The sequence below is a fragment of the Pinus tabuliformis genome, chromosome 7 (genome assembly GCF_031772625.1).
Source record: "Pinus tabuliformis cultivar Carrire ecotype Pingquan chromosome 7, CPIR1, whole genome shotgun sequence".
Lineage (NCBI taxonomy): Eukaryota > Viridiplantae > Streptophyta > Pinopsida > Pinales > Pinaceae > Pinus > Pinus tabuliformis.
In genome coordinates, this window is record NC_142293.1 from 1,026,411,071 (window position 1) to 1,026,425,361 (window position 14,291).

Consider the following 14,291-nt stretch of genomic DNA (forward strand, 5'->3'; position numbering starts at 1 on the left):
ACATATTATCATACTGTTGTAATAGCGTTATGAATTGCTTATTTTTGATAAGATGGGTTAACTGAATGGGTTGTAATACTTTATTGTAATAGATGTCTCCTCTATGAAGAGGAGACATCTACATGAAAAGGGGATTAGTTAGTGTCTATGGTTAGTCTGTAAGAGGAGATCTTGAGAACATCAGCAAGTCTGAACTTTATTGTATTCAAACCTTTTTGGCAGATGAATATAAAATTGTTTTGAGCACTTAATCTAGTGTTCGTTTTCCTGGGGAATCTTGTGAGAGGGACAGGTCCCACCTTCCTCACAAGATTCACCCATTTACTTTCTTGTCAAGTGTGTAAGTGTGCAATAGTTTCTTTCTGGTACTCTGTTTGGATTTGATAGCATTACCTCTGGTATTCTCTGTTTTGCTAGTACTCTGTTTCATTAATCATTTGAGTTTGTTTCTCACCGGTGAATGAGAGTGCAGTGTGCATTAGTAATCTGATTACAGGGGCAGGTGTTGAACGTCCCCACCTAGAGGATAGGGTCCTGATCCTCTGCCAACAGAGCATCCATCATTTCGCTTTCCAGATTTGTAGTTTTAATTAATTGCTTTTATTTTAACAAGTACTGTAATGACATAGCGTAAGAATCACGTATACTACAGCTTTTCAATGCTTTTAGATTTTAAGTACATACAGTACGCAGTAGCCTTTGGAATAAAAAGACTTTCCCTGGTTGACAATTAATGTGGTACTTGAATGTTTAATTCATAAACAATTCAACTAGCCAACATTTTGGCGTCGTTGCCGGGGAAGGCAACTAAAGAATTCTAAAAGCATTAATGGTTTCTTTGTTAAAATAATAGGTGTATGAGAGGACGCAAGAAACCTAACTTTACAGGCGGAAAAGGAGGAAGGAAGACTTACATCGACGAAATCATCTCTAAGGCCGAAGCATCACAAAGGACGAGTTCCCGGAGACCTCAGATCCAATACTCCTCACAAATAGACCAACAGACGGAGGAAGTAATAGGACATGAAAGGAAGCTGGAAGCACCAGAGTACACTGAGGAACTGGTAGAAGAACCTGAAGAAACAGAAGACACAGAAGATAAAGCGAGTGATTCAGGGAAAAGACCAATGGAGGATAACAGAATAGAAGGGAGAGGGGAAAACTCGCTCTCTACCCTAGAATTCCCTATTGGGGAGCTCCCGAGAGGAACAACCCCCATGAAAAACATCCCACTCTCGGCATTACCCAATTTTCATGGGTTATCCTCCGAAGACCCGGACGAATTCCTTTTTGAATTCGACATACTGTGTAGAAGCTATGATTACATAAGTCCTAATCAGAAGCTGAAGCTGTTTCCAGCAACACTAAAAGGGAACGCATTGAGGTGGTTTATGAGCTTAGGAGCTCAGGCAATCACCACCTGGGACCAGATGAAAGAGGGATTTCTGGCCAAGTATCAAGACTACTATCGGACAAGAGAAAGGAAGGAAGAATTGTTTAAAATGGTCCAGAAAGAGGACGAGAATTTGGAAGATTTCGTGGAAATATTACAGTATAATCTGCAGTGGTCTGATCATCCTAATATGAGTAAAGATATTTTGAAGACCATACTGCTGAAAGGGGTAAGAGATGACTGCCTGGACATGTTGAACATGCTTGGGAAAGGGGACATTTCCAAAGAACCCTTTGATGAAATTATTAAGCTCTGCATGCGGTGTTCAAGGGGAGTGGCAGGTAGATCAAAAAGCAGAGATAATGTGTATTCAAGGGTTCAGAAGTCAGCCAGTGGAGGAGCAACAAGAGCTGAGATAGGTAACTTATTAGAAGAATTTAAAACTGAAATGCTAAGCTCCTTTGCTTCACAAATTGATGCTCTGCAGGTTAAGAAGAAACAAGCAGAAGCAGAAGCTGCTCTGTCAATTTTCTGTTCAAAATGTAGAGAAAAACATCCACTCAGTGAATGTCCACTGGACAAGATACCTATATGCACAATCTACGAGAAGGATCATGAAACACAGCAATGCCCCTCTCTGCCTGGAATCAAAGCAGCACTGCAGACAACTGAAGAATAAGCTGAAGCAGTGTACCTGATGACACAGAGGAGGCAATGGCCGCAAAGACAAGGTATGAGCTCTAATACAACATTCAATCGTTGGAATAATAATTCTCCTTTTTACCCACCCATGAATCAAATGCAATACCCACCCTTCAATACAATGAACTTTCCACTTATGCAGCAACCAAATCTTCCTTTTCCTGACCCTACTATATGGAATCCTTGGGCTCCCCAGCAACCATACTTTAATCAATGGAATCCAAACTGGGCAGCCCAGCAGATACCTTTTCCTCAACAACAACAATCTCTTTCCTTACCATCTAATAATCCTCCGAATAATCAGGCAATGAGACCACAGCTGCCTGTACAACCTAACCCCAATCCAAATAATAATAAAGCCCTGCAAGTTATTGACATTCAAAATCAGCCTATCTCTCCCCTGCAATGTAATGATATTCACCTTCACTCAGGGAGAATAGTTGAACCTATTATAGATGATATTACGGACTCTGACAAAGAAGAGGCTAGAAAAGAGAAACCAGCTAACCATAGTGCTAAAATAGCAGAATCAGCACCTAACAATAACGATCAAACAATAGATCCGCCATTCCCTGAAAGGCTGACTCTCACTAAAACACCTGAACAACCTACCTTCAATATTTTAGGAGAGTTACAGAACTTGTATGTCAAAATCCCATTATTGCAAGCACTAAGGGATGTTCCTATATACGCTAGAACTATTAGAGACATTTGTATAAAAAAACCTGGAAGGAAGGCTAAAGACCCCCTCACAGTTAATGTGATGGGGGAATTAACTGCCTTAATGACTGAAAAAGATTATCCTATGAAGTATGGTGACCCTGGTCACCCTACAGTAACAGTCCAGGTCGGAAAAACCTTTATCTCTAAAGTCTTAGTAGACTTAGGAGCTGCAATAAATATCATGACACTCGAAACAGCTCAATTACTCCAGCTAAAAAACTTTATCAGGGAAACTCCAACTATCTTAGAATTAGCTGACCGTTCTACGATTAAACCTGAAGGGGTCATTGAAGACCTTATAATCTCTGTAGAATCCTGGAATTACCCGGTTGACTTTGTGGTATTACAAACTAAAACAAAGTTGGGGGGTCATCCGTTGATTCTAGGGAGACCTTGGTTGGCTACAGCAGATGCTTTCATCAGCTGTAGATCTGGATCAATGACCATCTCCAATGGACAAGAAACTAAACAGATGACCCTCTATCCTCATGCCACTCCCATGATTAATAGTGACAACTCCGTATGGGTAGACTATGAGGATGAGGAGACCCAACCGATATTAACTATTGGACAAGCTTTGACTTTTAAAGACTCCACTGAAGATGAACTAATTAGCAGTTTTATTTCTGAACCCTCTTCGGTTAATCCAGAAACATTTAACCACTTCGTTGCAATCCTAGAACCTGAATCCCAGCAGAATATGAAAGATGAAAACTTATGCCAGACAGCATTAGGCAACCCTTCCAAGAGCAGAACAGTTGAAATTGAACCTGGTAAAACGCTGAATATAAATCCTGATTTGACTGATGATGAAAAACAGAAATTAATAAAGTTACTCCAAGCAAACAAAGAGGCATTTGCATGGGATTACACAGACATGAAAGGAATCTCCCCTGAATTATGTACTCACCGAATCTATATTAAGGAGGGATCCCGGCCAGTCTGTCAACCCCAGCGAAGAATGAACCCTAACCTTAGAGAAATTGTGAAGGAGGAACTCCAAAAACTTTTAAATGCAGGATTTATATATCTAATATCTGACAGTGAGTGGGTTTCTCCACTCGTAATTGTACCAAAGAAGAATGGGAAATGGCGAGTATGTGTAGACTATAGATCATTAAATAAAGCAACCCAGAAAGATCATTTCCCTTTACCCTTTATTGATCAAGTATTGGACAATTTAGCAGGTAAGAAATTCTTCTCATTCTTGGATGGGTTTAGTGGATACAACCAAATTAGGATTGCACCCCAGGATCAGGACAAAACCACATTTACCAACCCATGGGGAACCTTTTCTTATAGAGTACTTCCATTTGGGTTGTGTAACGCTCCAGCGACATTTCAAAGAGCGGTGATAAGAATCTTTTCTGATATGTTAAACGATTCATTAGAAATATTCATGGACAAATTTACTCCTTATGGAGTGACCTTTGAAGATGCTCTGCAAAACCTTGAAAAAGTACTTAAGAGGTGCATAGAAGCACACCTTGCTTTAAGCACTAAAAAGTGCCATATGATGATGAACCAGGGTATTGTATTAGGTCATTTCATTTCATTTTTAGGAATCCAAGTCGACCCAACTAAGATTCAGGTGATTCAGAACCTTCCTATCCCTAAAACACAAACTGAGGTGAGAAGTTTTTTAGGACATGCCGGATATTACAGACGATTCATTAAGAATTTTTCTAAAATAGCTTCTCCTTTGTTTGTGTTATTAATGAAAAATGCTGAATTCAAGTGGACTGATGACTGTGAGAATGCATTCAATAAACTTAAGCATCAGTTGTCTGCAGCTCCTATTTTGAGAGGACCTGATTGGGCATTACCCTTTCATATTTCCTCTGATGCCTCAGATACGGAAATTGGAGTTGTCCTGGGTCAGGAAGAAAACAATCTCCCCTATGCTATCTATTTCATCAGCAAAAACATGACACCAGCTGAGCTAAATTATACAGTAACTGAGAAAGAATTTTTAGCAGTTATTTATGCTATTAATAAATTTCGGCATTATATTACTGGCTATACTACCTTTGTGCATACTGACCACTCAGCCATCAAGTATTTAATGAATAAATCAATTACAAATGCTCGAGTCACCATGTGGTTATTACTATTATAGGAATTTGATATCACAATTGTAGATAGGCCAGGAAAATAAAATGTAGTTGCTGATTTTCTTTCTCGTTTAAAAACTGATGAAAATGTTCCAGTAGATGATTCTTTTCCTGATGAGTATCTATTTGCAGTATCTGCTCACTCACCTTGGTATGCAGACATTGCCAATTATCTAGTTGCAGGAAAATTACCATCACACCTATCACACAGGGAAAGAAGGAAGATCATCCAGCAAAGTGCTAGGTACAACTGGATCAGCGGGTGTCTGTTCCACACAAGAATAGATAAAGAAATTAGGAGATGCGTTGGGGAAGACGAGATTTATGATATATTGAAAGCTTGTCACGATGGTCCTTGTGGAGGACATTTTGCAGATAAAAGAACAACTCACAAGGTACTTAGAATGGGTTATTATTAGCCATCACTTTTTAAAGATGCTAGAAAATATGTGAAGGCTTGTGACAGCTGTCAAAGAATGGGCCAGCCCAACCATAGGGATGAAATGCCACTCAATCCCCAGGTAACTCTCGAACCCTTTGAGAAATGGGCATTAGATTTCGTGGGTCCCATTAATCCTCCATCTAATCAAAGAGTTTATATTTTAGTATGCACAGATTACATGACTAAATGGGTAGAGGCCAAAGCACTCATTAAAGCTAATGAGGAAGCAATACTAACATTCTTATTTGAGGAAATCTTTGTTAGATTTGGACTACCCAGAGAATTAGTCACTGATGGAGGACCTCCTTTCAATTCTCATGGTTTCAAAGATACGCTCCAAAAATATCATATCAAGCATAAGATGACCACACCATACCACCCCCAAGCAAATGGGCAGGTGGAGAGCACCAACAAGGTCATAGAAGCTATCTTAACAAAAAAGAGAAAGGAGAATAGAAGGGACTGGTTTCAGCGCTTGCCCGAGGCTCTTTGGGCCTACAGAACCACTTGGAGAAACACAACAGGATTTTCACCCTATGAATTGGTTTTTGGAAAGAATGTTATTTTTCCTGTAGAGTTTGAGATTAAAACCTTAAGAACTGCCTTAGCTGTTAACCTTGATTTAACTGATGCACAGAGAGCCAGGTTGCAGAAGTTGCAGGAATTGGATGAGAAAATACTGGATGCCGTCCATCAAACAACTATGATACAGCAACAAAGGAGCAGATGGCATGACAGAACTATCAAGCAAAAGCAATTCCAGAAAGGTAACTGGGCTCTACTTTATGATTCACATTTCGAGAACTTTCAAGGGAAGCTGAGAACAAGATGGTTAGGGCCATACGAAGTGGATACTGTTTTCCCAAATGGAACGGTTAGACTTTTAACAATTGATGGAAGCAGAACACCACTGTTAGTGAATGGCTATCGACTTCGGTTATATCAGCGGCCGGTTTCCAAAGAGGACTTTAAAGCCAGTTGCATGGCAATAAAACAGTACTCTTTTCCAGGGGAACTTGCTGTCCCTCAAAGCACTTGAATTTCTATTATTTATGTAATTTTTAGGATTAGACATTTTTTTTTTCTTAGAAACTGATAAATCCTGCCAAGGATTGCGATATTACATCTAAGTATTTTGCAGGTGTTAGCATTGGGAAATAGCTGAGAACAAAATCCTCGAAAGGAATTACTGTGTGGACTCTGAATTCCTGTTGCTGCAACACCACTTCCTGTTGCTGCAACACCACTTCCCGTTGCTGCAACACCACTTCCCGATTGCTGCAACACCACTTCCCGTTGCTGCAACACCATCCCTGTTACTGCAACACTATTTCCCGTTGCTGCAACACCATCCCTGTTGCTGCAACACCATTTCCCGTTGCCGCAACACTATCCGTGTGCTGCAACACCATCCCTGTTGCTGCAACACTAGTTCCATTACTCCAGCACATTCCTCGTTTTCACAAACGTTTTCCCCCAATCCCTGTTGCCCCAACGGTAATTTTCTGTTGCTGCAACACCAGCCCCGGTGCCACGATATTGCTTCCCGATCACGAAATATCCTTCCCAGCAAAATTCCCTCACGAACAAATCCTGATAAAATATACCACCTCTCGTGATGATTACAACACCTTACTATCACTTCCCGTCATTATCATTACAAATCACCCATATTCCCATGCTTTCAGATCCGTGGTAATTATTATAATTTGACAGAAGACAGGAAAAGACTTTTTGACGCAGCGATAAAAAAGGTAAAGTACGAAGGTATGCATGTTTATGAATGAGCATTAAATAATAGATAATGCGGAAAAAGGTTGATAGATCCATCAAATGATTGCATTCCCAATCATATCATTTACACGTAGGAAGGGGGGGGGATTACCAAAGCAATTCTCATAATGACAAACCACGCCAACCACCGCCACCCTTAATTCTCCCGGTCGTATGTAAAAGCTACGGCATGTTACCATTTGTGATGTATACTCTGAGTTGAAATCGGTAGCTTGGCTCTGAATTCTGAAGATTCACCGAGACAACAGCCATGGGAGGAACCCTCATTACTCATGAACCTGGCACGACAGCAGTCCTGGAACTCTTTCTGGAAATTTACCAAATTTTCTTGCAAGCTGGATGGATAGAGTATTTCAGGATACTTCCGGACTTTGACGAGCAACAAGTCCTGGAATTCACATGCAATTTTACAGAAGGATTCTCTGTCTTCTAAGGAATTCAAGTTCCAGTCACGGAAGAAATCATAGCTGAAGTCACCGGACTACCAGCCACTGTCACACGGTGGTTCAGTAGAAAGCACCTGATTCTGAATGCACAGCAAGACTTTCTCCGACCAGGCGAGGAAGTAGAAACCAAGGGCAGAGGTGTAGCACTGCGGTCGTTACCTCAACCATGGCCAAAAGTAGCGGAATTCGTTAAGAAATATCTGACGTGCGAAGGTCGTTACCAGGTAATCTACCAGCACGACTTCGTCCTGTTAAATCACTTAAGAAATGGTCAATTATTGAACATGCCATATTATTTGCTGGGTTGTCTCAAAAATATGTCACGATATGCTATGAAAGTGAAGCATCCAGTTCTCTCCCTAAAACACCATCGCTTAGCCCAATTGCTGATTAACAGAGCTCTCGCTCTAAACATCCCTCCACCCCCCATTAATCCCCATCTGGAGGAAGGAATTCCACAGACTAAGCATGAAGGTCCTCATCAAGAAGAGGAAACTCTTCGTCAAACCGAGGACACACCTCAGTAAGACCAAGAGCTTCCTCAACAAACGGACGACATGCCTGAACAAATCCCTTTGGAAAACCCTCAGCAAACAGAGCATATTCCTGAACAACCCCAGCAAACACCCCTGCATGTTACTGAGAATGAACAAGCAACAGCGGAATTAACCACATCTCCCAAAAGAACCAGTCCTTCCGCTCCCATACTCAGTATTTCTACTGATGATTCCGACGATAATATCCCAATTACTCAGCTTAAATGAAAAATGTAGCAGGTAAAGAAAACCCCAGCAAAAAGAAGAAGAACTAGGGTTTCAACCAAAGCACCTACTACCCCGACTACTGTCCCTAGCTTAAAGGCCAGCAGGAAGAGAAAAACACCTCAATTCCCTGCTTCCCTACCAAAACGGAAATCGGTAGTAGTTGAATCCCCTAATTCCTCCAGTTCACCACCCATCGCTTTAAGAACCCGCACTCCAGCCACTCCTCGAAACTCCTCTCCCTCACCCACAGAGGCTGAGATGCAGAGTATTCATAGCTTCATGGCATCATATCTTAAGACAGCTGATACACAAGAACCAGCTGCCGACACCCAGAGTGATAGTGACCAAGTGGCTGCAACACAAGAAACAGCCACTACCCCAGGTGATACACAAGAACCACCTGTGGGGAATACTAATAAAATTGACGAAGCACAACCTCTGCCTCCACTGGAATCTACTGTCCCATAGGATCAACCTACTATAACCGCCCTACAAGAAGAAATTGAGTTTCTGAAATCTCAGATTCAGGACTATTAGGAAGAGATAATAAGGGTCAGGGAAGCATATCAAAAAGAATTCATCCTGCATGTTTTAGCAAGAGTAGCTTCTGCAGCAGAGAAAAGCAAAGATAACGAATATATGTGTACAAATTGTGGTGAAATATATACTCAAGCAGTATATAAGGTAGTACAAGAACCAATGAAGGAAGCCTCCGCTGCTGAAAATGAAACAAAGGAGTCTGCTGATGCAGAAATAGAAATCCCACAACACTCTGCTGAGATAGAAAAACCTGTTGACACACAAGAAACAACAGGTCCTTTAGAAGAAATGCAGGCAGAAAGACCTATTGACACACAAGAACCAACAAGATCTTCAGAAGAAGTGCAGTCAGAAAGACCTGTTGACACACAAGAACCAACAGGATCTTCAGAGGAGGTGCAGACAGAGAGACCTGTTGCTACATAAGAACCAACAGGATCTTCAGAAGAAGTGCAGTCAGAAAGACCTGTTGACACACAAGAACCAACGGGATCTTCAGAGGAGGTGCAGACAGAGAGACCTGTTGCTACACAAGAACCAACAGGATCTTCAGAAGAAGTGCAGTCAGAGAGACCTGTTGCTACACAAGAACCAACAGGCCCTCCAGAGAGCATGCAGGACCAATATCAAGAACTTACTGACACACAAGAACCAGTAAGTTCACCTCAAACTGCACAAGATCAAGGACTTACTGACACACAAGAACCAGTAAGTTCACCTGAAACTGCACAAGACCAGGAGCTTACTGACACACAATAACCAGTAAGTTCTTCAGACACTGCACAGGAAGAAAAGAAAGAGGAGAACAAGGATTCACCCCAGCCTACCCAATCTGCTATAGAACCAGGAAATGAAGAAGGAAACACTGAAAGTGTTATGGAACAAGAAGAAGACATAGAAGAAAATGAGGAAAAAGGTACAGACTCACCCCGGCTTACCCAGAGTATTATGGAGGAAGAAGAAAAAGACACAGACTCATCACGGCCTACCCAGATTATTATGGAAGAAGAAATAATTTTAGGAGAAAATGAAGAAAAACTGGACTCACCTAGCCCTATTCAAGTTGCCAAGGAGCTAGAAGAAGAAGAAAAAGATACAGACTCATCACGGCCTACCCAGATTATTATGGAGGAAGAGCAAATAGTTTTAGAAGGGAACAAAGAAGAATTGAATTTTCCCAGCCTGAGTCAAACTGCCAACGAGCAAGGAGAAGTCGAAGAAAAAGGGACAGATTCGCCCCGGTCCACCAAAATCACTTTGGAGAAAAATGGATTAGTCCAACAGGAGGAGGAAATTGTAGTCAGAGATGAAGAGAAAGATGCTGGATCATCCTAGCCCACTTCAACAGAGCAGATGACCCTGATTGACGCATGTATACAAACAGAACTCCCCACTATTAGTGATGCATGTATAGAAACAGAAAGTTTTCAGGAATTAAAAGGTAGGTGGTGGAGAGAATATCAGAAGTCTCAAGGCAAAGCATTTGAACAACAAAAGGGGACCTGGTTTGATCATGCTTATAAGAACTGGGAAGCACTGGAACAGTGTAGGGCCCAGTATAAAGAAATCAAGGAACTAAAAAATAGAATGTCCCAGATGTTTGAGTTATGTCAAAGAATGCTTGCCACAAGGAAACCCTCTTTTAACTATGCTACATTTTTTAGGGAAAGACTTGCATTCATACAGCTGAAGGCTGTCAAAGAAGGGAGGCCTCATCAAGTGGTCACAGCAGAGCAGTTTATGCAGACCTTTGCAGAGGCATCCAAAAACGATCAAAACCTGCTATGTGAACTATACCTCCATAATGAGGCCGTGTCTGAAGAAAGGAACATGAACATGATACCTGTAGTTGGTGACATTCAATTGAGAGCCTTCATCTCCTTTTTGGCTAATCAACTTACCTGGCAGAATGCCTATGTCTCAGCCCATCAGAACGAACAGAATTGTCTTCTGTGGATTCGAGCTGAACCACAGAACGCTGCCACTTTCATTTCACAACACTTAAAAATGGTAAGCGATCCTGATATGAAGGATCATGTCATGAAACTGCAAATAGAGGTCCTAACAGACTGTCAACATTATGTATAGACCAAAGCATCCTTGGCTGTTAAAGCAAATAAACTGTTTTGGGATAACTGCCCCGCAGAAAGGCAGGAATATCACCCGTATAACCCATCAAATCTACAGGTAGCACTTTCAAGGGTACCTCGGTATGTTGAATGCATGCAGCGTTGTGCTAAAAATTGTATGGGTTATAAATTTAAGTTCCCACTTTTATAGTTGTCTGGTGATCAGTATAAGGGCCAGTTTGGACTTTCTAACAGAGAAGAAGCGGCAGCATGGAAGCATATACAAACTGTTTGTGGTTTCAGAAAGAAGTTTGATGTTACTCCCTACAGCTATTGTCTTAGTAATCTGCATTGTTCATCCCAGTTCTCTGACTCAGACTCAGAGTAGCCATTGCATGGGGACATGCAATCTCTTCAGTTAGGGGGGATGTTGGGACTTAGAATTGACCTATTTTTGACCTTATCTTTTTGCCGTATTATTATCCTTTTGCAGTCATAAGTTGAAAGCTTTTATTTTATAATGACATAATGACCCCAAGGTACGAAGTAAACTCCCGCATATCTATGTTTAATTTTTCATTGCATATTCGTGAATATCTTTATATTTATCCTTGGAAACGCTGACTAAAACTGTCAAGTAATTGCCTTAAGCTTGCAGGAATTATAATGTATAGTTGTTGTAACACCAAAAACAACAACTACGCAGTTGCTGTAACACCAAAAATAGTAACTACGCAGTTGCTGCAACACCAGAAGTAGCAACTCCGTAGTTGCTACAATCATCAACAGCAATCACCTAAAGCAAGCTATTTTGTAACAGCCGCGAATAACAGATGGCAACTATTTAAAGAACCCTGACGTGGCATAATCAAGTGGGAGTCTAAAGCAAGAAGAACACAGTCATCATGGCCTAAATCAGGAACAACATGGGGAAATGGCAAAGGAATATGAAGATCCCGAGAAGACGGTCGAAGTCAGTTACCCGCTGTGTAACAGCCAGAGCTCAAGAAAGAACGTATTATCATACTTTTGTAACAGCGTTCTGAATTGCTTATTTTTGATAAGATGGGTTAACTCAATGGGCTGTAATACTTTATTGTAATAGATGTCTCCTCTATAAAGAGGAGACATCTACCAGAAAAGGGGATTAGTCAGTGTCTATGGTCAGTCTGTAAGAGGAGATCTTGAGAACATCAGCAAGTCTGAACTTTATTGTATTCAAACCTTTTTGGTAGATGAATATAAAATTGTTTTGAGCACTTAATCCAGTCTTCATTTTCCTGGGGAATCTTGTGAGAGGGATAGGGCCCACCTTCCTCACAAGATTCACCCATTTACTTTCTTGTCAAGTGTGTAAGTGTGCAATAGTTTATTTCTGGTACTCTGTTTGGATTTGATAGCATTACCTCTGGTATTCTTTGTTTTGCTAGTACTCTGTTTCATTAATCATTTGAGTTTGTTTCTCACCGGTGAATGAGAGTGTAGTGTGCATTAGTAATATGATTACAGGGGCATGTGCTGAACGTCCCCACCTGGAGGATAGGGTCCTGATCCTCTGCCAACAGAGAATCCATCATTTCGCTTTCCAGATTTGTAGTTTTAATTAATTGCTTTTGTTTTAACAAGTACTGTAATGACATAGCGTAAGAATCACGTGTACTACAACTTTTCAATGCTTTTAGATTTTAAGTACATACAGTACACAATAGCCTTTGGAATAAAAAGACTTTCCATGGTTGACAGTTAATGTGGTACTTGAATGTTTAATTCATAAACAATTCAACTAGCCAACAGAGGGCTATTTTTATACAGAGATTTTTGAGTTCACCTAGAACATCAAAGTCAGGATATTCAATTGGTCGAGGTATCATCAATATTTCTGGGAGCGAGGGAGAAGTAATTATAATTTGATCATGATATTTCTGCCTGACTGTATCTTCTCCCTGTTTTATTTTCTTGTCATCTATAGTCGAAGGCTTATCTAGATGCGTTTCTTTAACTTTAGGTTGCAGATTTTTGTCCTGATCTGGAGAAATTATGCGTCCAGTTCTTACTTAAGTTCATTACATTCTCTCAACTCAACTTCAGGGTCTAGAATCTCAATAATTTGTATTGACTGGATTGGTTTGTTGTTAGGATTTGGGTTGGGTTGAGCTGGGAGTTGCGGTCGTATATTAGGTTGAGGATTTTGCTGCAACGTGTAAGGTGCTAGTAAATTTGGTTGAGGCATAGGAACTGTCCCCATAGGCTGGTTTGCGGATCGTTGCCAATTTGGTTGCCAGTTATGATTTTGTGAGGTATAAGGAGACCATTGAGAGGAATAGGGGTTGTTTTACCAGAATGGTGGAGGGTAAGAAGAATTTGGCCAATTATTATTTGGATTTGATTGGTTGGGCCATGATGGCATAGAAAATGCTTGAGGTGGCCAGGTAGAGAAAGGTGGCTGGTTCTGCCATGCTGCCCCTGGATACTGCTGAGAATTAAATTGCGAGGAAGGAAAGAACAAAGAAGGTTCTGTAGGCATACCTGTCGGACGTGCTTTCCATTGACGACGTTGGTTCAACAGATATATTGATTCCACTTCCTCTTTTGCTTCCTTGAAAACTGCTTTTAACCTAGGAAGCAATGGACAACTTTCCATAGCATGATCCTTAGTGAAAATGGCGCATGTTTGTATCATATCTAGTAGAAATTCTCTATGATTGTGTTTCTTTATGAAACGTGGATAGAAAATAGCCAGGTTCTGTTCTACTTCAACCTATTTTCATTTGGCTTGCATGATATTCAATTGTGTCGTCAAGGTCCCCAAGATATCAATCTTGAAATCTTCCAACAGATTGTTGATTTCAACTTGTGTAATGCTTCCCCCTGAGGCTTTGCTGTCTCTAGCGATTGCACCTCATCCAGTTGGTTTCAGCCTTGTACTACCTCTGGAACACCTAATGCACAATTGTATAATATTTTCATAATATTCTTGATAAATATCACCCTTCCCCATTAAATTTAGTGTTTCTACCCATTGGTCTTTCATACCTTTGATCATCGTAGTTTTAAGAACTTCAAGAGGAAAATTTGCATAACGAGATCTTTGCAAATTATATTGAAAACATTCTACATATTCTTCAAGAGTCTCATTAGTATTAGCTACCATTTGAAATATTTCATCCTTCAGTTCTCTAGTTCGACAATAATCTTGGTATTTTTTTAGAAAGGTTGTTTTCATTTGGTCCCAATCATTGATGGTACCTCCACCAAGCCCCATAAACCAATGTAGAGCTGCTCCTTTCAGAGTAGAGGGAACAAC